Source organism: Pithys albifrons, chromosome 1 (genome assembly GCF_047495875.1).
Source record: "Pithys albifrons albifrons isolate INPA30051 chromosome 1, PitAlb_v1, whole genome shotgun sequence".
Lineage (NCBI taxonomy): Eukaryota > Metazoa > Chordata > Aves > Passeriformes > Thamnophilidae > Pithys > Pithys albifrons.
Window position 1 is genome coordinate 108,544,673 of NC_092458.1, and position 18,847 is coordinate 108,563,519.

General features: G+C 38.3%; 1 protein-coding gene across 2 annotated transcripts in view; it reads right to left on the reverse strand.

Annotated features, from left to right (window-relative positions):
* ROBO1 (roundabout guidance receptor 1) overlaps window positions 1–18,847 on the reverse strand; it is a 310,605-nt gene that overhangs the window by 88,823 nt on the left and 202,935 nt on the right. The window lies entirely within an intron of this gene.

Consider the following 18,847-nt stretch of genomic DNA (forward strand, 5'->3'; position numbering starts at 1 on the left):
TCTTCCTTTAAAACAATTTATTCTCCCATTTTAGTGATTAAATTATTGAATAAGTTTCAAAGTTCCCACAAATGCAACAAAATTTGTGTAGGCAGTTGAATACATTAATACATAAAAATGTTGCTAATTACATTAACTACATTTTTAAGGGAACATATGCTTACAAGTCCAATCACTTATGAAAACCACTGCAGTTACAGGCATGGGTGGAAGTACACAATAAATAAAAGCCATGTATGATGCTACATAAAAGCGTCTAATGTGGTCAGTGACAAGGGGGAGAGTGTTCTCAAGATGAGGTATTTAGCTCGAGTTGCCTGCAGCTGGAAATCCATCCCTGAAAATTTGACATCTTGAGCAGCGTTGGGCTCTGATTATCACTGTAGGATGTGCACACACAGCGATGACAGTCAGTTATTGAGATAAATGAACGTGCACGTGTAACGCAGATAGCGTTGCATACAAATTTCATTCTGTTGCCTTTGGCACTCACTGCTTGAGAACAGAACAGATATGTCCTTTATCATCCAGGGAGCTAGTAATGCTGAAATTTCAATGGGGATCTGAGGCATGAAGAATGAAAAAATAAAGGTGACCTGCAAATACACATTTTTCAAGAATCTAGGTGAATTTTTAGATTTCTGACTGCCTGAACTGGCAAGCAGAAGTGAATGCAACATATATCAAGAAGTCTACCTATAATTACTACTGTTTTGTATCTCCTTAAATCACAGAAAGTGATTTATTTTCCAATTAGTCAATGCAAAGGATTTTAAAAAACAATTTCAGAAAGATTTACACTTGTATTTTGGGATATTTGTATATCCAGATACACATGCAGAAATACATATGCTTCACGTATATCAATAATGAATGCACTGGGTTTAACAAAGAAATGTATTTACATATCACAGGAACTTACCAACTCATCTCATGATTTCAAACCCATGTAAACTGAAAGCAGTGATTTTCATACATCTTCTAAGTCCTACTGACATTCAGTAGCATCTGTGCTTCTCCGTTATTTTATCACTTATGAAAATCCCATTCAAATCCATTAAAATATGACAGAACTGCATATCATGCATGAACTGTAAGAAGAACCATCCTAGGAATTTCTTGTAGGAATCACCACAAGATTCTCTTCAAAGCACAGATGGAGAGAAGTATTAAAGGAGAAACATATGAACAACTAAAAAGTCATTGAAAGCTGCTTTTCCTCCAAGTTATTTGAGATTTAGACAAAGAAGGAGAAGCAGAGTAAACATTCCCTCATGGATGTTGAGGCAGACTTCCTAAGATGTGAAATGCCTACTGAAGGAAGCTGTGCTTCCAAGATGGAATTCTGAATGCATTTGGAAAGGGTTTTCCTTTGTTGATCTTTTGTTTGGTTGGTTAGTTGGCTTTCTTAGAACAATAAGAAAGGTTTAGAACTTTAGCTACAGCGATGGTTATGCCACATGGGATTGTGATGGACTACACAGATACAATAAAATGTACCACAAGTGGATGTGGAATTACACATCTGTGACTGGAGCGGTCACAGATGGCTAGAAAAAAGCAAAATTCTGCTGGTGGGAGGTGGGTAACTACCAAAGTTTTCCATTAAATCCTAACAATTAAGTACCCACCCTCTCAGTAAAATTGATCAAGTCCTTCTGTTTATTAAGAAGATATTGCAAATGAAGACCACAGCTATGACAAATTGATGTTGTATATGTGCATTGTTTTGCCATTTTTTCTCTCAACAGGAAATCCCAGAAATACCTATGGACTGCAGACCAAGGGCTTTACTTAAGAAAGTACACAGTAAAGACATCCATGTGAAATTTGGTAGGAACACAGAATCACTGCTACATTTCTTTGTCTTACTAAGTTTATATCCAGTACTTAGAGTAGGGAGTCAAATCACCTTTGGAGACAGTATCTGAAATCCTGCAAATTAGAATTATAGCCTGTGGATACTTAACAGTTACTGAAGGCATTTTAAATTTGAGTGCTTTGGCTCTTCTCATATTTTTGCCCCTGCCCCAGAATACACCAGCTGGACTTGAAAGCAGCAAATGATACAGTGGTTTGAAAAAGGGATAGGCAGTCCACCACTACACCCCAAACTTCCAGAAGATTTGTTACCATATTGAATACAAAGAAAAGTCCTTTCTTCCTAGTAAAAAAGACGTAGCAAGGCATTTCATTACACAACTCTGGTAGATACTGTGTGTCATGGGAAAAGAATTGCTCTGTTAACTGCCAAAGCCTTAAGTCCAATCCTGAAAGTGTCATGTTTCATTTATACGGAAATGAAACCAAGGCACTTTTTGACTTTTCACACCTTTTCAGGATTTTGTTCTGTTCTGGGCCTACCAGCAAATCTATCAGGGCTTTGCAAGTAGAAACAATACAAGAACAGCATGGAATTCCAATAAAAGATTGTGGTCAGTGGTTCAGAGTTGATCTTCAGTTGCCTGTAACATGTATGGATTATTGTATGTACATTAAGAGAATACACAACAGTATGGTGACTTACAAAGACTTACTGAAAGCTATTATCAATGGCCTGCCTGCCTGCCCATATTTTGCTCCTCATGAGTAAATTGTTCATTCCAGCAATTCCGCTTCATTTATCTCTTTAAACAATAGCTGGAGATGTTCATATAGAAAGCTGTGGGCACCCACAGAGTTAACTAGGTCCAGAACTGTAAATTATGGCCACCCAGCAGCAAAAAATTATGTACAAATAAAGAATCAACTCAGTCAGCCAATAAATCAAATCCATAAAAGCCTACCCAAGGGTTCTACAACATACCACACAGTATTCAGGATAGCTGTACACACATATATTCTTATTCTAAGACCATATTTTATATACCTCTGTGTGCCGTGTATATGCGTGTAAATTTCTGTATGTATAAATCCATATCCATCTGTCTGTGTTAAGAAATATTTTTATATATGTGGGTGATTCATTTACTTTTCACAGAAATATGGTATGAAATATGAGACAGAATGAAGCAATGAGAAAAATGCTTGGGAAGTCCAAATATAAAGGTGACAGACATTTTTTAAGCTTTCTTTCAGCTCCTAGTTTAGTTCTATTTAAGAAATGAAATTTGCTCTGTTGCAAAATAATTCTCAAGCAAACTTAAATCCACAGGAAAATGAAATGTAGACTGCAAAATGAAATACCTCTGTATAGCCAGGATTTCTGCAAATTTAATCTATTTCAGTCTTCTACAATATGGTATACATGACAACACACTTTATTTAAATGGAAAGTGATGAGCATGTGATATTAACCTGTCAGACACGGTCTTTGCTTTAAAAGTATACCATCTAATTATAAATGACAATCAAACAGTTACAGAACAAGGCAAATACAGACAATTGTAATAAGGTAGCTTTTAATTCTTAGTTAAGAAATATGGTATTTTCCTCTATGCTGTCTAGCCACCCAAAATACCCATGAAAGGACTTACTATTGCAGCATAGTGTAAGGCATAGAATGTCAGCAATAGAAGGCAACTTTGCAATTTCAACAAAGTTGAACAAAAAGGAGTATAAATGACTGTCTTAAATTTTTATTTGAAATTTTGTATCTTGTTCCAAGCTTTGTGAATCCCATGTAGTCTTCCCTAGCTATTACAGCACACTTAAATATCAGACACTAGACATCAAAACATGTTTGGAACAGGTCTTCACCAATGATTAAAGTTTGTTCTTGTTTAACTTCAAAGTTCAGACAGAGGAGTCTGTCCTGCTTTCCGTTCCATTCTCTGGGACCCCAGGAAGGTACATGCTGCCTCCTCCAGATCAAACACACAAAAAATTCTGTTTGAAGGTAGTCTGAAACAGTCTTTCAAGTGGTCTTCCTGCGCTGTAAATCTGTCATGACAAAGTGCAAGTCAACTGTTCCCCCCTACCATACAGACCAACAAAACTGCCTTGCAATACTGACGGGCCTGAAGGTAGAGTCCAAAGGATGGTGCAAAATGAACAGAAGACAGCTTTACGTAAAAAGAAAGAGCTTTTAAGGTAGATAAAGTGACAATTGATTCAAGCTGCTGCTTCTGGCAGCCCTGCCAATCCAGCTAGGATACATCACAGTCAGAATCAGATTCAAGTCATAAGACTCCCTTTCCCACTTTTATAGCCTTATTATTAATGACTGTAAGCATAAGAAGATGGATGTCTACGAAGGCTTATGGGTTATCTGTGTCCTGAATTGCTTGGTTACCTCAGAGGCAGCTAAGAGTTGTTCAGCCCCTGGCACTATCACAAGACACCAAGTATCGTAATCATCACGTTTGATTCTTCACCCAACAAGATCAAAGAAACAACCAAGATACGTGCAAAATGTTACAAATCGAATTCAAAAAAGGAAAATCCGTACCTCAGCATATGCAATTTTCCGAAGTTTTAAATTGTAACCATCCCAAACTTACTTTCTACAAACATTTGGGTTTTGTTAATCACAAAGGAATATTTAATTCAAAATAATTCATATTGGCTCACATTAGTCAAAACTAGTTTCTGAGCCGACAGTTATGTTTATATGACAATATATGAACCAGCAAAATACCTCCCTGAAATGCCTTCACAGCTACAATATAAAACATTTACTTTGTAATACTTCCTTTCTTATTATAAACCAAGATAAAAATCCCATAACTAAAGCATGTTACAACTATCTTCGTAGCTTTAAATCTGTTCTACAAACATCTCAAGAAAAAAAAAAAGGCACCCAACACCTCAGAAACTGGTTTTCACAGTATTATTTACTGAGTACAGGAAACACATTAACTCAACTAATGGGCAACACACAGTCACATTCCATGAGTTACTAAAAATTATATAGCACTAGCAATCTTTCTGCAACACCCAAAGAAGACCCAACATGGGAATTATATGTTTGTAATGACAACTGTGGTATTTCTGTAAAACTGCAAATTTAACCTCATGCATGAATTTGCCCTGGATACACTGGTGCTTATATAGCTTTCACTGCCATCAGTGATTGAAATCAGAAATTAAAGTGAACTTGAACTGAACTCAGTGTCTGGTATGTCTTCATTTGTCTCCCCTTTAGCAAGTCAGACGATTTGAGGTATCAGTTACACAGGAATTTTCTTTTAAGCATCACCACTACTGTGTTATTTATACACCTCCAAGGATAAAATCTCAGACCCGCCAGCATTAATTTGCTACACCACATCTCTCAGTTTTTAATTATGCTACCTAAAAAATTGGAAATGTAATATGGAAAAACAATACTAACAAACCACACATTTTAAAACATATAAAAAACCCCTACCTGGTAACCATAAAAGAAACTACATAACCCAAATCTCTAGAGCAATTTAGAAGACTGTTTCCCACTGAGTGCCCACACTGCCAAAGGAAGACCAAGGTCACTCTGCAGGGCTGGGTTAAAAAGTCACATGGATGAAGCCAGAGTTGGTTTCATAGCAGCTCTCCAGAGACCCCAAGGGCCCATCTACACGACCAGCCCCAACTCTGCAGTGACTCTGCACAGAGAAGAGCACACCTAAACCCTGCAGACAGCACCAGGAGTACAACCACCATGCTATCTTAGAGGGGCACAGACTCTGCTGCTGATTTTGAGGGGCTTTCAGTCATTGTAGGTATTGACCAATGTTGTGTTACTTTTCTAAGGCTGGGGTTAATGTTATCAGAACAATGATATGGATTTAAGACAACTGTATAGCATGGGGTGCATTTCATCAAGAGGAAATTTCCTACTTTCCAATAGAGGAGCTGTGCAGAGCCCGAGCCTTCAACTGCAGATCCTAACTTTCAACTTCAAAGCTTAGAAGCATAGATAGATAAAAACTTCACCAAGACTTGTAATCTGAAGAAAGACATTTCTCAGAGTGCAGATTTCTCCCAGCCATTGTGCTAAACAAGAGATTTTTCAAGGTCCTTATATAGGGTCTTCTAAAGGGCACTGTTCAGATAGGACTCAAGTTATCCGAAGATTTGAAGCAGAAGTTCATAGATGTTCTTTTACCATGAGCTCCCACAAGAAAATGGAAGGCTTTCAACCAAGGCTTGCAAAACCAAGGTTCTCCTACATTTAAAAGTACAACTGTGAAACAACAAAATCGTTTGGGAATAGGGAATGGAATAGAAATTAATTATTCAAAACTTTTCTCTTGGCACGGTCTGTGCAGCTGTGGCTTCAGTCATTCAGTGACCTTGTGAGATGCAGCAGTTTTGGCTCAGACTCCCACTTGTCTCGAGGAGAAGGCACATCCCCTCTGAGACTCGCTGCCCACTGCTGGCTCCTTGCTGAAGGGGATGCAAATCACAGGCTCCCGGATCCTTCCCGTGACCGCTGCACTTCCTGCACTAAATTGCCTGTGAAAGCTTTCCTCCCTAGAGCTGGCACAGCAGCTTCCCAAGGGAAGAAGGAGTTTCTGTGTTCCTCTGAGGGCAAACCTGAGCTCTCTATGGCACAGAATACAAACAGAGAACCAAACTAAGCAAATAAAATTAGTCACAGGTGACAAAAATGCAGTGGATTCTTTCATACATTTCCAAGTTTGTGTTTTGACAGTTCTAAATGTTGAAACAGATTTGACTTCTCGTTCAAAACATTTTCTTTCAAAACTTTATAATCAAATTTACTTCCAAAGAAGTGTTGGCCCTTTCAATGAAACACTATGAATAAATAAAGATTCTGCAAAACTAACCTTGGAAAAATACAGAATGTTTTCTAACATAACTAAAACCCTACTGATTCTCTGACTTTTGACCAAGATGGCATGCCATGGAAATGAGGCCACGCTGCAAAAGGAGCATATAAGTCTGTGTTAAGTTTCTACTGCATTTATCTCAGACTGAGCCTAAGCTCAGTAGAACTGTAACTTTTATGGGAAGACTATGCTGGTCACACAAAGTTGTGAAAATATTAAACCTTTTGCTTCATTTGTGTAACACTGTCAAAAAAAGGAACACAAGCACCACAATGATCATTTTTCATGAACAGTTAAACACAAAAGTCATATATTAATCTGCCACATTTCACCCTTCCACCAATAACCACTGCAGCTCTCATGACTACAGCACATGCAAGTCATAAATCAAAGATTTCCTTGTATTTTTTGCAGTCTGCACACAAGCCTTGTGTTACAGAACTGAGGTAAAAACCTGTAGTTGTAGGCAATCACAAGTAAAGCTGAGTGCAACCTTCACTTTTATTGAAGGAACACTGAAAAATTGACTGGGCTAGACATTACAGCTACAGAAAGGCCCCTGCTTGGAAGATGCTGATATTTAAACTCACAAAGAATGAGGAGAAAGTATGCACAGAGAGGTAAAGATCAAATCCCCCAATTGCCCCAGCTCACATAGCAGCCCAGCATCATTATTTTTGTGCTCAACTTTAGATTCTCCAGAGAGACTCAACAGGCAGCGAATGACCTGCAGATCTCAGGTCTGCTCACAAATGTTCAGCCCTCTGTTCCCACAGGGGACTACACAATACAAGCTGATCTTAGCAGCAGACAGTGAAGCCAGGAGCTCCTTGGAGTTCCTTTTACTCATAAAATAAGCCAGCACAGGTTGCAATCAAGCAGAACAAAGCATACACTGTTCCTATTCTCTATACATACTGGGATCACTGCTCCCTGATGCTCACATGTTTCCTATTGCCATCTTTTAACTATGATATCCTCAGAGAGTTTGATGTTTGTGGGCTACTGCAGGGCTGGCCACTGGGAAACCCAGCTCCAGTGGCAGCAGGAACCAGTTGGGCTCTTCCCACTTGCCTTGGGAGCAGCGATCTGGTCATGGCTCAGTGTGCAAATGGAAGTGGCTACCCTGTGAAAAGCCAAAGAGAATGAAGAGACTGAAACCTGAAAAGCAGTGCCTCCCTCCTGGCCATGCCTGCTCACAGCTGGGGGCTGCCCGAGCTATTCATGGGGACTCTGGAGCCCAGCAGGGATAATTGCTTCCTTTGCAGCAGTTTCTTGCCATTCTTCTCAGATGCCACAGTGGGTTTAAACCCCTGGCACAATTTTTGTTGTTATTGTAAACTGCACCAATGGAAAAGGTGGAGAAAGAAATGTGGCTGGAAGTGGGGGGAAAACTGTTCTGGACACTGGAAATACTATCTGCTCGACTTCTCACTTTTGTATTTACAAAGCAAAGTAAACTAAAATCTAGCTGGCTGGGTTCTGTGGAAATCAGAGTCTCATGTTTGCTGATGTTTGCTGTTGGTGGAACAGGCTTGCAAAAATGGCAGAGAAATTGAAATTACTACACACTCAAATTTTCCTGTTTAATCTTGTGTCTGCATGCATGACTTTTTTTTAAAATTATTATTATTATACTAACATAAATAAGAAGCTCTGATGTCTCTGTGTGAGCAGTGTACAAAACACATAATGAATAAGAAGCAATCTTTACAGAAAACTGCAAGTGTTACCTGATCAGATTTCAGTTTGGTCGGTACAGATTACCTGCTTTATGACAGTGACAGGAAGTTCAAAACTGCTCATGCATTCCCACAGTAAACTTTCTTCCCTAAAAACACAGAAAGATCCTACACTATGCCTCTAAAACAGATACAAATTCAAATATTGAGTCTGAAATAAACATTTAACTTTTAAAGACATCACTGCTTCTTTGCCAGCTACTTAGCATTACAAACAGAAAAAAAAAAATTGTTACACTTTTGCATTTAAAAGACTCATCTATGTAACATTCTGGCCAAATTTTTCAAAAGCAAATGGCAAAATTTAAGAGTCCTTTGCTGCTGGTGAAAGTGTGGGGTAGTCAACACTTCTGCCTATCTGATGGGACATTTTGATGTGTCCAGGTAGTTGAGTTTGTAATTCTCCTTTCCAAACTTGGTCTTCAATTGACCAAAAGGTGCTGCCTGTAGCTTGTGATATGCAATACACAAAGCACCATCAGGGTCCATCAGGGACCCTTTACAAACAAGACATTTAAGTGCTTCCCTCTGCTGAAGCCTCACCAAAGTCTGAACTCATCACTCCTGAGACACTATGACTCCAGTCAGTGCCCCAAATATGGACAAATATTTATAGGAAAAATATTTTAGATCAGCATATATCCATCTGTGTTGTAAGAAAAATTATGCAAAAACACACTAAAGAACGCCAGGGAAAGCTGATGCACATGGAGAGGTATGGAAGACAGTATTTAAAGGATTATCTTGATACCATTTATACAAACAGAAGACATTATCAATAAGCTTTCTCAGTCTTCTTTCCTCCTTTTCCAATACAAACATTAACAGGATCAACTACTACTGCAATACCTAAACAAATTACAGGTCACATCATTACCCTGATGTCTGCATCAAGGTATAACCTTACAGAAAATTTTGTTGACAATAAAGATAACTCTTGTTCATGTTAGAGGACATAGATCCACTGTTTTCACTTATTATGTCCAGAAAAACTAAATAATTTATACTTGCTACCCTTACAAATTCATTTTTAGGGCAAGACTTGCAATGTGGTTTTCAAACTCTAAACATAAAGGGGAAAAGTTCTAAAAACCCTCAACTATGATAAATATAAAAAGAAATATTCAGCTAACCTAAGACTTCATCAAGTGTGCATTGTACTTTGCACTGTACTACTAGGGACAATCCTTCATGTGTTTCATACAGACTTTTTTAAGACAGCCATATTGTTGACTTTTGAAGAAAAAAGAAAGCCAAATTCTACTGAAAGTGGAAGTCAATCATGACTAGAAAAGTAGTAATTTCAGAGAATGTTAGACAAAGAGAGGGAAAAAGTGTTCTGGTGATTCTCTTCACCTTTCAAATGGTTCCATGCGTTATTAGACATTTGACCAAAGTTCCATAAAATTCTTTGATAAGATTCACATTCAGTGGATTGCAATAAAGTGCTACATTTTTTTCCAGGCTGAAGATTTTGCAAGAAATGTTGCGCAGAACATACCTTGAGAATTTCTACCATATTTCAGAAAAATGCTTAAGTATTCTCAAATTTCTGAATATGAAGTCCTGGAAAAACCTATTAGATCCAAAATTTTGTTTAAGATCTGTAAGAACTAAAGTATATACGCTGTGTTATTGACATGACTACTACCACTTTCAAACATGCATGCAAAGAACAAGCTGACATGCAGGTTTTTTTATGCATTGAATATTAAAATATCATACTTCTTGTACTTAGAGTGGCCCTTAATAATGTGCTAGATTTTGATCTAGGCTCATTCTGCTCACACAGCAACTAATTTCATAGCAGGATTGCCTGGAAATTTACCACAAAGGTATTAGTTTATGATCTTAATGGTAACTTTTCAACATACTTGTAGCCCAAGCAGCACCTTTGTTCCTGAGATGTAAAAGAAGGCAAAAACTAAAGCAGGAAGAGGGATCTAATGAGATGCACACTTCCTTCAGGAGCAATAGACCAGAAGCTCATAAAGTGGGGATTTGGAAGAAAGAAGGTATACATATGGAATTCCACTGGAAAGAAATTTCATATGCTAGATTAGTCAGATAGGCACATACATAATAGAGTGGCTTGAAGTGTTTCCTTTTTTGTACAAGCATGTAGTTAAATAAACAGTATTTTTCCTTTTCAGAAACTTCTTTTGTGGCTCTGTCAACTACCCTTCAAACACTTGCAAAGGGAAGAACCACTGGATCACAGCTAACTGGAGTTACTCTAATTGTTAAACTGTTAGAAGTTTCCAGACAAGTCTAAGAGAAGGAAAATGACATAAATCTAAATGAAAAGGAGTGATTTAAGGCTCATTACCTGAAAGATAAATCTAACTGAAAGGAGTGGTTTAAGGCTTGCTACCTAAAAGACTGTTTGATGTGTTCATAGAGAGGACAAAAAAGGATACAGCACTGTCCCAGTATCATCTCAACTCTTTCAGCTGAATGTAAAGTGGACACAGAATAAATTTGCATATCATTTGAATGCTGAAGATAGGTACCCAGATGTCATGTGTTCAGACTTATTTTAAAGACTGCACTTTGTATAAAGAAGGAAAGAATAAAAAGATAAAAACTAGTACAGTACAGACTGCTTGGGATTAAAAGTAATCTCCTCCAGCCGCAGAAACAAAAATTCCATTGGCATTCTCCAGAATAAACAGGTCATCTTTAGCTTATAAGACTTTTCAACATTAGTGGTGTCAATTCTCCAATGAGAAATTGTGGAAGTCCTTTGAAATGATATAGGAGATAGAATTAACCGATTTTGAGGTCTATTGGTTTTGTTATTTCATGAATACAAAACTGATGGCCACAACACCATCCAGAAGTAGGTCTGGCCAACCAAATGGCCTATGTGTCTTATCAGAGGACAATCTTGGGGAAAAAAGAAACCTACTAAGAGCACATTTAGAATCCTAGAATTTTTAACAGCATTGAGTACAACTGTTAATGCACAATATATTAGTGCAATACATACGTGGAAAATCTGTGTCAATAGGCTTCTCTTATAAAGAGTTTCCTTGGTTAAATGTCAGTGCCACAGACAAGAACAATATTTGCAAACACCATTTTTTGGGTTAGCAAACCAAACCCCATTTTAATTATAATCAGCTAATTATCCAACATGGTACATCTTGGTCAGAAAATTCCAAATTAACAAAGCACCCTTAACCTTCAGTAGTCAGAACTACTCCCCCAAAACCAATACTTACTTTTGTTCTTTTGTCTGTCACCACACACTTTTTGAACTGTGTAGCAATGTAGTACTCTAAGCAACAACACAAGTAGAAATCTGCCCACTTTCAAATTTAAATGGAAAATGCTTCCTCATCTTTTTATTTTTGCCTATAGCCAATAGTTGATGTTTTAGCTATTTGGGAAAACCAGAGAGAAATCTGTAAGTTTTAAAATTTCACATCTATTTTAACAAAAAATTAGGAAGAAATACAACTCATTCTCAAAAATCAACAAAACACAGTCCTATGAAAAATCTGTGAAAGATGGATTTCTGTTTAAGTTGTGTGAAACAGTGTAGGTTGATAAAGGCTCCACAAGCACAGGTATCCCAGACATCACAAGCTGTAATGATGTGTTAACCTTGGTGACAGCCAGAATAGAAGGGTCAAAGGTTCAGCTGGCATCCCTGGGGGGGATCCTTCAAGGTGAATTTGAGACTCATTGACAGGGCAGCACAGTAAAACTGACACTGCAGTCTAAGAACCGTATATGTTACAGAGATGAAGAACTGCCTTTTTCTTGAACTTTTATTCATACCAGTAGAAGAAGTGTCCTTTGTTAAGATGGTTGAAGTAGGGAGAACACACTTCACTACAGCTGAAATCCTAAAACTGAACATTTTCAAATACCACCCTCTCTTTTTGAATTGAAAGTAACTGGCAAAGCAGGCTGACAGGTTTATTTACTCTGGTTGCTCCAGCTGCTCTTAATTTTGCAAATTTTAAAAGTTATCTGCCCATGTCCTACTTAAAATCTTCAGACTGCTAAAGTTTCTCCTCCTACAGAAAAACCTATTAAAACTTCCTATATTTACTAACTTCAAGAATAACAAATATAACCTATTACACCACCAAAGCCTTCAAGTTTGGATGATAAAAGTAGAGGAACAGCTGCCACCTCCCATTGAGTAATTTTTAATAGTTAAGAATGACAATGCAAAAGATACTGGTAAGACAGATAATATGGGAATTCTCTTAGCAGACAGTCTCATGAGAAGAAAAATTGAGAATCAATATGGAGTATGTCCAGAAACCTCCAGCTGGAATACCTTAAGTTCCTTAATGACAAATAAGCCAATAAAAATAATGAAGTGAAGCAGTAACAACACTAGCAACAAAAAGGTGAAGCATGTCAACGCGTTTAGCACACCAAAAAGAGGCTTCTCTCTTGCTATAAATTACACTATATTCTTTCTTGGAGAGGGTGAAACACTAGTCTCAGGCAAGGTGATGGTAATACTCACACTGATTTCTGTAATGCCAGAATTTCACACTGAGAGTTCAGGATGTGTGCAGTGTACTTTAGTGAAACACACCAACCACAGTCATTGTGAATGCAAATTTCCCAGGATCGTAATCATGCAAAGTACCACTATATAGACATTCCTAGTTTATTACAAACTTTGGGTTTATGAAAAACCTTTGAAATCCTTGAATATGAGGGTCAATAATCCCCAAACCACTTTAATACTTCAGCATATAACTTGAAGCATAAAGAGATGTTTCCTTTGAAATAGAAGAAAATCTCTGGGTATCTATAGCTGGGCTAGATGCTGAAAATATTGTACCATCATAAATGCCTAGAGTGGAGCATGGCCTGAATATGAAAGTGGGGATATGACTCCACTGTTTTGTCTACAAAAAAAAAAAAAGCTATTAATGATTTAGGATGCAGTAACACTATGCACTTTGGCAGTGGCATACCACAGCTTTGTTGCAATAGTGTCAGGCTGCTTTACATGTAAGAATTCAGTCCAACAACTCATGAAATGCTGAGTAAGAAGAACTGAACAACTTCAAGGCTTGCCCAAAATGGCACAGGAAGATTGCAGCAGCCCAGCACTCTGCTTTGCTTAGCTTGCAGACTTTCTACCTCAAGGCAATCTTTCCTTTACTGCACAGTAATTTTCTCTGTAGGAAAATGTTTTACAGCACACTTCTAGAAATCATGTTGTAATGACTGTACAGTCTCATGGTAAAAACAGACCTTTAATTCTATGCAGAGTACAGGTCTGCCAGAAAGCAGAACCACTCAATTTTGAAACACCTACTATGCACCATGAAATTGCTTCAATCAGGGACCTGCAGCTTCTGTGGTAACAGTTTACTCTGAACAAGCAAATTTTTTTTTCCTGTTTGAGTTGTATCAGATCTTACTCCAAGAGAAATGCTCAAACTGAACACCAGAGTTCAAAGAAGTCCTAAGAGACAAATTATTTCATATGGATAGGGAGAGCAAGATCTGCAGAGTTTGAAATGTGAGGCATTGTGGAGGGAAGTCCAAGCCATCATGTCAACATCTTTCAAAAACTTGACATTCTGAATGGCATAGACACTTTGAAAAACAGTGATGTTAAAATCCCAGAAGCTTACTGTTAAGAGATCTTGATCCATCATCATTCTGTTCAAGGCACCAAACTTCACGCTTTGTGAGGGAAGGCAAAGTTACTTAAGCATACACATCTCTATGGCTAGTTTCAAAGTTCAGTAAATTCCACCTGGCACTAGAAATATTTCAAGACATATGCCACCATTTTTTTTGACCAGCATTATTTTCCCTGCAAAAATAGTGGGGTTTATTCACTCCTAAATGTATTCACTTTCCCCCCCTCTTATCTCTGTGTAATTTATTCTCCTCCCATGCAGTCAGAACCAGGAGGCCTCACAGAGGCAAGCAGACAACTGACAACAGCAGCAGACAGAGGCAAAGGCAAATCTGCTGAGTTAGAAAAAATGAGTATAAATAGATCCAAGTATAACTAACCACCCACACTTCCATGTTACATAAAAGAACAATCTTTATGTGACCATGTGCCAAATAAATTCTTCTTAGATAATGATTTTTCAGGAGGAAAAAAAATCAACTAATTGCTCAGTGCAGCATGAGTATTAGCAAGAATTATTCTCCAGCTAGATAAAGAATCAAGCAGCTTTTTTTTTTTCCTTTTCCTTTTTAGGAAGACAACCATAAGAAGGCAGACTTGGTCCTGCATAATATTACACAGGAGTCTGGAATAACAGCCTGCAATGTGTGTGCTTGTCCCACACTACTGCACGTGGTGAATATCAGAACTTGGCAGTAAGTAATTGTGAGTATATTGTTACCTGGAGGGAGAGAAGTACTCTGTTGGGTTGAAGAAACCCAAGAACTGAAAAATTATTATTTTTGAAGTGCTGTGATTTGGACTAGACTTTTTATATAACCAGAAGCATCACAGGAAACTCAGTAAGGCAAAACTATCCAAACAGAGTGAAATAAGCAAAAGTGAAGCTGACAGAACTTTCAAAAAGTAGACCAAAAATCAAAGCAAACCAAACAAGAAGCTCTAATCACTTACATCTGTTCAAGGCTCCAAAAACGGGCACTGTTCTTCTCTACTATTTTTATTCCACATTTTTCTTTTGATTATGAGAACATAATATGTGCAAACTCAGCACACAGATTGTTGAGGTTTTATTAAACATGCTTTTAGAGTTAGTGTCATTTTTACTTTACAAAAGTAATTCTTAAAATAAGCATGATACACAATAAAGTCTCAGTTAGCAGTTATCCGATATTTAGATTTTAAGTGACAACATGTGGCTGCTGTGGTGTGCAAGTGGCTAGGAATATCAAAAATGCCAAGTACAATCAAATTTATAAGGTCCACTAGAGACTTTCAAGAACAAAAATGTACTTCGCCCCCCCCCCCCCCTTCCCCCAAATGGAGACGGTTTCAGTGTTTGGAAAGCCATAACACAGTGAGGAGTTGGGTTTGCTTTGCTTCACTGTACAGACCTGACACAAGTAATACATTGATTTCTGCAGGATAATTGTGTATTCAAAGGTCTTTTAGCCTTTACTAATGAAAATATCTCTCTACATGACTATAAAGTAAACATAAATACAGTAAAAATAAAGGCACATAGGTCCAGGAGTCTGCAAGAAAGAACCTTGGAACACAGAGAACTTGTCCTGCTTTTTTGCACATTTGACCTGTAGGGATCCTAAATACCATGTCCAGTGGTCCAAACTCTACTCCAACTGTGTGTCTTCTGCCTGTGCACAGGTTGCCCACTTCCCTGTGCGAGTCCTAAAGCTTGGTGTGACAGATTCATAGAAGCCTCTGGAAGGCTGATTTTTCCAATATTGCTTTGCTTGTCATTGTTTTCCTTCGTGATAAGGAATCAGAGAAGGCATATAGCACAGCAGTCCCTAAGGGCGTGGGGACAACAGTGTTTCCAGAAATGGATTTTAGCTTAGAGGAGGATGTCCATACTCTATATGTAAGATTTCCCTGCAGCTGATGGAGGGAGGGTAAGAGAAGAATTAACTTCCTAAACCCAATCTTCATCTTTATTGTCTGTAATATAAGCAAAGGCTCCTTTCCTGACTGCTTAAAAAAACTAACCAAACAAAAATGTTTCTTTTTCATTAGGAGAATAAAATGAATGAAGATATAATTTCCCTCCCACATCCCTTTTTCATCTCTCTTGCCCATCCCAAAAAACCCCAACAACGAGACTGTCAGCCAAACAAAACAAAGAATTTACTTTCTCAGCATAATAAATCACCTTTGCTCCTAACCATCGAAATCATAAAGTCCTACACACCCTGGATAGCTCAAGTAACCTAGTCTTGAGATAACAACCACCTGGCTTTTTGTTATTTTTTAAAGAAAAACTTCCCAGACACCATTTCTATAATTTCAGATGGTCCCAGAGGTTCAAAACTCTCAATAAGCTGTTTTAACAAGAAAATCCGAATAGTCTAATGTCTAGGCCTGTAGATGTCTCAAAACTCAGATATCTAACACAAACTCTTTTTGCTGCAGGCATTTATTTTCCTTTACTATCTAGGTCATCAGTTCATGACTAGGGACAAAAGAAATCCGTGGAGAATTTTGACTCAATGAGGAGTTTTCAAATTCCTGTAAGTCCACAGGGTATCTGCAAAAGAACTCCATTCTTTTTCATTTTGCTTTTACAATTGAAAGTGGAAATCGGTGTAAAATAAAGCTGAGTGTAGAAAAACACACACTTATTTCACATGAAAGACTTACTTTTCAGGACTGCTGGGTGAAACAGTAGTGAGAAACCATAGCTATGCATGTCTAATGCCAAACTTTTTAAGTGGTGAGAAGACAAAAACAGCTGAAGCAAAGTGCATCACTGATGCAAAAGAATATTTCTAAAAGTTATGAGAAAAAAACAGAAGGAACAGATACTGTTACCTATAGGGTTAAATATGATCAGTAATAACTTTGTTTAAAATGCCAGGAGTTTAATGACCATAGAGAGCCTTTTAATCTAACATTGAATTATGATGAGTTTTCATTCCAGCACTTCAGGTAGTATGAACACAGTCTATAAATCTGATAACCTCACATAGTAGATTACACTACTACCAGAATGTCCTTGGGAACACAGGAGGTCAATTTGGTCCTAAATGCAAAATCTACTCTCTGTGATTGCCAGCACAAGCCTGTTGACTGTGGTGTTCTCCTCAGTTCACAGATGTTTGCCATTGGGCCACCCTTTTGCCCTGCATCATGATGCTTCTTCCCTTTCCCCTAATTCCACAGACCAGTACCATCTTTTGCAGAAGTCTGCTGAGAAGACATATCACATCAAGTATGAGTTAGTGCATGGTTTACCCTATCCAGCAACCTTGCACAGAAGAGTCAGGGCTAATAATGAGGCATTTAAACCAATCAGAGCAATGCTGGGCACTGAGTATGATCCAAACACTTCAGATTTTTCCTTGCCATGTTCTTGCAGCAAAGACCACGCTGACAGAGCAAGCATCTTGTCCACCGAATATTTGGGACAGTTGACTGCAAGAGCTACAGAGAACGGAATGCCTACACGGGCCTTCTCAGGTCATTTGCTTTGGTTTGGCATGTGAAGCCTTCAAGTCAAGGCAAGCTTGTTTTGCCCTTGCCCTCAGTGCAGCAGAAGCTGTGTGGCCATATTAGTCCCGTGCTGTGCTGGAGCACCCGAGCCTGTCTCTCAGCAGGGCTTATTAGCGCAGGCTCGGCGCCACATTAACCGCTGCCATATGGCTTCTGGTCGGCTCAGAGAGTGAACTGAGTGAGCTCACATCTGCCTGACAAAGTCTGCACAGCTATGTTCTTTAAAATGGCAAACCTGAAATAAAAGCTGTGAGGAAAGAACTTGGTAATAGGTCAGGATTTTCAACCCACATTTGCTTCAGTGCTTGCAGAAATACAAGCTCTCACTATTAACAGCTGTGGTCAGGGTTGGAAACTCCTCATGGATGTGCTAGAGATGAGAAGTTTTGTTTCAAATAGCTGGGTCTGAAAAATGATGTGAGTATGGTAAGGCTCCAAATAGGATGGAAGAAGCGAGAAGAGGAAAATTAACACAAAAATAAAAGTCCGTCTGATATTTTCTCCTCTTTATGTAAGTCCAGATTATTAGTCAGACTTTCTACAGCCTTCCAAGATGAACATGGTGCTCTATAAGAGAAGGCAATGTCTTTGAGGGCTCAGCCAAAACCCTCACAGACAACGAACAAAACGATGCAACAAATGTTAATGAAAGAGTAATGTACCACTGAAAAGAACTTGGATATGCCTGCAATAATTAAAAAAAAATGACATGGAAATAGCAGTGTAGCAGAAGATACCCTGAGAACCCTTTGTCTTAAGAGAGTAGTTGCGCAGATGTAGAAACTTGACTGGTTTAGACATGGCAAGGGAAGAGGCAGGCATGCACTCAGAACTGAGGAGAGAGATGGGAAAGGTGTCCCGATGATAAGGCAGGAGACAGCACAAGCACATGCCACAGTCAGAACAGAAAACAAGGCAGAGATGATCCAGGAGACATATTTGGAGAGATTTGTGGAATCTGTAGAGCAGAAATATTTCAGCAGGGTAAGAGGGACCCTGAAACAGAGCTTTAAGTGTGAACACAGAAAACCAATGTCACATTTGGGAAAGACTAAGGGGGAGAAACAGCAGGATTTAGAGCCATTCTCACTATCCTCTGGGACAGCTGTGTGGTTCCAAATTATTTTTCACAATCTTTTGCATTTTTTTCCCCTTGGGATGCCAAGTTAACTCACAGCAGCTCCAGCTGTGTCACCAGGGGAAACAATATTAATAGCAGAAGAAATATAAATCATTAACAAAAA